The sequence below is a fragment of the Acipenser ruthenus genome, chromosome 13 (assembly GCF_902713425.1).
Source record: "Acipenser ruthenus chromosome 13, fAciRut3.2 maternal haplotype, whole genome shotgun sequence".
Classification (NCBI taxonomy): domain Eukaryota; kingdom Metazoa; phylum Chordata; class Actinopteri; order Acipenseriformes; family Acipenseridae; genus Acipenser; species Acipenser ruthenus.
The window spans coordinates 13609499-13615413 of record NC_081201.1 but is presented as its reverse complement, the minus strand read 5'-3'; the positions used below and the strand labels follow the sequence as shown (position 1 = coordinate 13615413).

Sequence of the window (5915 nt, the reverse complement as noted above, 5' to 3'; positions counted from 1 at the left end):
AGAACAGGAGGCCTATCACTTTGTTAAATGTAGACAATAAAATTTTAGGGAAAACCCTAACAAACAGACTGAAAGTAGTAATGTCTAGCTTAGTTAACGAAGACCAGACATGTGGGGTCATGAGTAGGTCCACAATATATAACCTGCAGTTAACCAGGGATGTTATTAGTTGGGCGAAAGATAGAGGTTTACCTTTGTGCTTGTTGAACGTTGATCAGGAGAAGGCGTTCGACAGAGTCAGTCACGACTTCTTGTTTTCAGTTCTAGAAAGAATGAATTGTGGTTCGATTTTTGTCAATTGGATTAGAACCATGTATAACAAAGCATATAGCAGGGTGCAAATCAACGGGTTTTTCAGCAAACCAGTATTTCAGGAAGGTGGGGTGAGACAGGGGTGCCCGATGTCGCCACTACTATATGTGCTGTTTGCTGAACCATTGGCAAATTTGTTAAGGAATGATAAATGCATAGACGGGGTGCATATCCTAGGGAGTAACGGGGAAAAGGTAAAAATTGCCCAGTACGCAGATGACACCACACTGTTTCTATGCTCTGACCGGGCAATAGACAGGGCGATCGTGTTGTTAAAAACTTACGGAGAAGCAGTAGGGTCAAAAATCAACTTGGAGAAGTCGTCTATGATGTACTGTGGTGCATGGGAAGGGAGAACAGAGAGGAAAGGAGGTATAACCATCTGCAACGATGGGTTAAAAATATTAGGGGTGTATTTTTTTCAAAAGGACGGGATAAAGGAAAATTGGGAAGGGAAGATCGAAAAAGTAAAAGTAAAACTAAACATGTGGAAAAGCAGAAGGTTAACAATCAGTGGGAAGATCATGGTAATAAAAGCAGACATTTTACCAACTTTAATCTACCTGGCGCTGGTGTTCCCAATCAATGCCAGAAGCAAAATTATTGTGACAAGGATGATATTCTCCTTTATATGGGGTGGCACTTACGAAAGTGTAAAGAGAGAGCTGATGTATGGGAAGGTATCGAAGGGAGGGAGAGACATTCCATGCTTGTCTGTGAAATTGGATTGCCTTTTTCTCAATCAGATGTGTAAAACTTTGTTGAAAGGTATACAGCATAAATCCTTTTTTTTTGTCAGGTTGTGGTTTGGATTCACTCTGAGAGGGATGATACCCTGGGATAATAGGGTACCGAATGCAGAGGTAAAGCCTAAGTACTACACACAGGCCATAATGTTTCTGAAAATGCACATAAAGAAAATGGAAAGAGAGGTCTTATTAGACCACAGGAAAATGTATGAAATTATAAGAGAAAAGTGGGAGCAGAGGTCTGATATGAAAGAAATTAATTGGGAGGGGATACAGCCAAAATGGCTGGATAATGAGTGTAAGGATCTGGGATGGCTGTGTGCTCTAAATAGGTTGTCTGTAAAGGAGAGGTTGTATAGACATAACTGCGCGGAGAATCCAGAGTGTCCCAGGTGCAAAAGAGAGGAAACAGTGATGCATGTATTCTGGGAATGCAGTTTCGCAAAAGCATTTTGGGGGAAGTGTGCAAATCTTATCAACATGGTTTGTGCCAAGATTGTTTTGAATGGAGAGAACATTGTGTATGGGAAGGAGGTCTTAAAACTGCCAAAGAAACAGTTTAGAGCTGTGTGGCTTATTATGAGTTTGGGGAAGCTGGTACTGTGGGAGAAAAGAAATGTATGTATTAAAAAGAAGAAAGATACAACAGTGCCAGCAGATGCATATTTTCTGTTTTTATGGAAGTTAAAAAATGCTATCAAAATGGATAAATATATGTTTGGGAATGATTTCTGTGAAGGAATTTGGGGAAGTCTAAGACTTGTATGAAACAGTGTTAATGGGAAATAAAAAAAAAAAAAAAAAATCTGTTCTTATCAGTTTAATATCTGATACGTCCCCCATAGGGGGACCTGTCTATATTAAATTGATTTTTGGAAGCAGGAGATGGAACCGGGGCTTGCTCCGTCCACTCCACGCATCGACCCGGTATTGCAGTACCTCTGGGAACGGTGTACAAGAAAGGACAAAAAAGAGAGAGACAGGCAGACAGACAGGCAGACAGGCAGACAGACAGACAGGCAGACAGACAGACAGAGAGACAGAGAGCGCTAGCCAGCCTCTCCCTCTCCCTTTTTCTGGGTTGTATTTTTTCCCGCTCTTTTTGTTGTTTTTTTTATTTTATTTTTTTTGTTGTTTGTTTGTTCCAAATAAGGAAGGCAGGCCTGCCTAACTGATGGACAGTCTGCTCTGCTCACGCAGCAGGCCAGTGTACCCAGAAGGCCTTGCGCTCGTGGGAGGAGGAGGACGAGCGCAGCGGTAAAGCAGAAACGGAGCTGTTTAGTGGGGCAAGGAGCCCTCGCTTTCAAGGCGGCAGCAGCAGCAAAGTGCCCCTTTGCCGGGACCGAACGGCACTTGCGTTTTGGGAAGAGTTCCCTGTTTTGTTTGGTTTTGTTTGGCCTTGCCGCCGGGTAGAGGAGAAGGCCTTTGGGCCGGCCGGAAGGGCTGGGCTACCAGTAAAACCACACTCTGGCTTCTCTTCAGTTCGAATAGATCTTTCTAAGACTAAGGCTTAGAGGGTAGTGGCATTGCCCGCTCCCTCCGAGGGTCTGTGAGAGGTTTGTTCGGGTGAGGAGGAACAGAATTTTTTTTTATTTTTGACTGGCTTTCTTCAGCTCGGCAACTTTTTGGAAGACTAATGCTCAGTCTGGTTTTGGCTTGCCCAATCCAGGCCGAGGGTCTTTCAAGATTTTGTTGACTGTTGAGAGCAGTTTTTTCTTTTTCAGGCGGTTCCAGTTTTTTTCTTTTTCAGGCTTTTCCAGACGTTCCTGGAGTTAGAGAGAAGGAGGACCTACCATCCAGACGACCTTTGAGGACCCTTTGATGACCTAGACGACCTCATCCCCAGCCCTTGATTGTAATCGAGATCCAGACCGAGAGAGCAGCAGGCGCCCAGCAGAGGGTGCCATCTGGGAGGAGCAGAGGGCGGCCCCGGACCCCGAGGAGGCGTCACAGCCACGATTCTTCCTACGTGGTCTCGGTGCCAAGCAGCGCCCCCTACTCCGCCAGGGAAGGACACCGTTCACCTGGGGAGGGGGTCCCTCTTGCGAGGCGACCATCTCCTCAGGGACTAAAGTAATAGTTCCTTCAACTGCCCAGATTTGCTGCTTACGTTGTTTCTTTTCCGTAGAGAGAGACAACCCGGACGTCCAGAGGCTTCTCCCACCCCAATCGGAGGAGCCAGCTGAAGGATGGCGTTCCGGCCAACCCAGGAGACCAGGAGGCACAATGCGGTGCGCTTCACAAGAAACAAGCAAGATGAAACGGAACCAGGACTGACGAGACTGGAGTTCAGCCGGACCATTCTTCAGAGGGGTATGGGTTTTTCCCCTTCTGACTTGAATTGTTTGGTGAAATTGCCAGGGCTTAAGGAAGTGTTTGAGGTCAGTTTTAGGAACCCCCAAAAGTTACAAGAAATGTGGTCCTTTTGGGGGGAGAATAAATATCTCGCTCCATACAAAGAATTTTGTGTGGATGCACTGACAGACAGAGAAATGAAAGTTGTTACTGTCCAATTTTTCAATGAGGCTGTTAGCGACTATGATATTACAACATGGCTTAACCGCTATGGGAGGGTGTCATCAGAAGGGAGGAAAATTACAGATGAAGATGGGGTTTGGACAGGAGCCAGAAAGTGGCTGGTACGCCTTAATGTTGATCCATCGGGCATTGGAGGCGTCCGCCACATTCCAAACTCCATAGTGTTAGGGCCCAACAGAGGGCTGGTATTCTATAATGGGATGCCAAAACTCTGCAGGAAATGTGGGGAATTAGGACACCTGGCGGCCGCGTGTACTGTAGTCAAGTGCAGGAACTGCGGCGCCCCCCACGAGACCAGCCACTGCAGAGAAGAGAGGCAGTGCAATTTGTGTGGAAAGAAGGGGCACCTGTTTAAGGACTGCCCCTCTTCCTATGCCAACATGGCCAGAGCCAGCAAGGCAAACACGAACAAGCCTAGGCCTGAGCAGGAAGAGGGAGCAAGTAACAAAGATCAGTCCACATCACCACCAACAGTATCCAAGACCCAGACTCCAGCACCACCATCATCACCAGCACCCCCCTCACCCCCCCGCCCCCGAGACATGTCCCGTTTTACGAGGACCCCTTCCCCCAGCCCAGAGAGAGAGTACAACAGCCACTCCACTAGCTCCTCCAGTAGCTCCTCTGATGCAGAACACGAGGCAGGGAGGGAGCCCGGACCCAGCAGCGGCCCCCCCCTGAGTAGGGCCCTCTCAGCGCCAGCACTCCCCCTCGGCTCTCGTTATGACGCCATAAGGATTGAGTCCGTGGGGGAGGAAAGCGAAAGCGACAGTGAAAGTGAGAGTGAGAAGGAGGGGAAGGGAGTGAAGAACCAGCAGAGGGTGGGGAAAAGAAAGGGTAGAGACGAGGGGGGGAAAAGAAAGAAGATCAGGATTAAAGACAGCAAGTTGCAGGTGGCCCCCATAGATCCAAAACCAGCTAATGTCCACACAAAGTCCCCAGTCTTGCCCTCGCAGGCAGAGACGGAGGCGAGTGGGACGGCTACACTGCCGCCTAGTGGGCAGGTAGCAGCCAGCCAGGGCATCCCCAGCCAGCCTTCCCAGTTGTTGGCACATACCCTAGCACACCTCGCAGAAGAGGTGTTCACTAATGCACCGAGGGAGAGGTCGGGGTCAACACCTTCCCTGACCAGCAGTACCTCGGTAGCAATGACCCTCTTCAAGCGAAGGGCCTCCCTTCAAAGCATCCTTGACCCCCTCCCTTGTATGGGCAAAACCAGGGGCCCCCTAGAGGTCCTCCTAGATACAGCACTGGAGGACATGGGAATACCCCTGGACGCGGTAAGCCAGAAGTCTGCTAACAGCTCCAATTCAACAGACGGTAACAGCCAAAGAATGCTGTCTGTCATAACCCCCCCCCAGGACAAAGCTGACCCACACGTTCCGAGGGGCCCTGAGCAAGTTCCACCAGACTTACCTTGTGGGGAGTTGAATAGCCCCAACAACTCCACGTACTGTGCATATAAAGACGGTGCCTTCTTGGACGAGGCAGCAGTGAGTACCTTCTCAGGGGTGATGGGAGTTGCAAATAAGCCCAAGCCCCCTCGAAGCAAGCGTAGAGCTAAGAGTAGGAAGAGTGTCCCGACCTCCCAATCATAGTCGCTATGGGGTGGACGCAGCGACTCCTTTTCTTGTTAGCTACCCTGATGGCCCTGATATGTGTGTCTGTTAATGTCAGGAGCATCAGGGAGACACAAAAAAGATTTGATGTACTAAACTATCTAGCTAACTTGAAAGCAGATCTCATCTTTCTGCAGGAGTGTGGTATTTCGTCGAGCCCTGATTATAGGGACCTGAAGGAGAGTTGGACCCTGGGGGACTCCTTCTGGTCGGGCTCCAACATAGCCAGAGCCGACGGAGTAGGTATCCTGTTTAAAAACCCATTTATTACCTCCCGCAGCAGCAGGGAGGTAGAACCTGGTAGAATTCTGAGCGTGGATGTGACATACAACAACACTCCCCTCAGACTGGTCAATGTCTACGCACCCACTAACCAAAACGAAAGAGTTCAATTTTTTCCACAGCTGCGTCCACTCCTGCTGGGGAACGTACCCGTCATCGTGTCAGGTGACTTCAATTGTGCTCTGAGGGACGTAGACCGGAGCAGGCCACGCAACGACCGCTCTAGTAGAGTTTTGTCCTCCGTAATATCTGATTTCTCCCTGTGTGATGCAGGTAAGGACCTGGTGCCTCCCTTTACCTGGGTGAGCTCATCTGGGACCTCCTTCTCCCGTATAGATCTCGTCCTGCATACCAGCTCCCTTACGAAGACGGCAGTAGACACCCAGGCCGTCTTCTTCTCTGACCATAGGCTCCT

General features: G+C 49.0%; 1 non-coding gene across 1 annotated transcript; it reads left to right on the top strand.

Annotated features, from left to right (window-relative positions):
• Positions 1-1830: 1830 nt before the first annotated feature.
• On the top strand, positions 1831-2022 carry LOC131697140 (U2 spliceosomal RNA). Its single transcript, XR_009306993.1, has one exon. It is a non-coding gene; the product is annotated as a U2 spliceosomal RNA (small nuclear RNA).
• The last annotated feature ends 3893 nt before the right edge of the window (positions 2023-5915 follow it).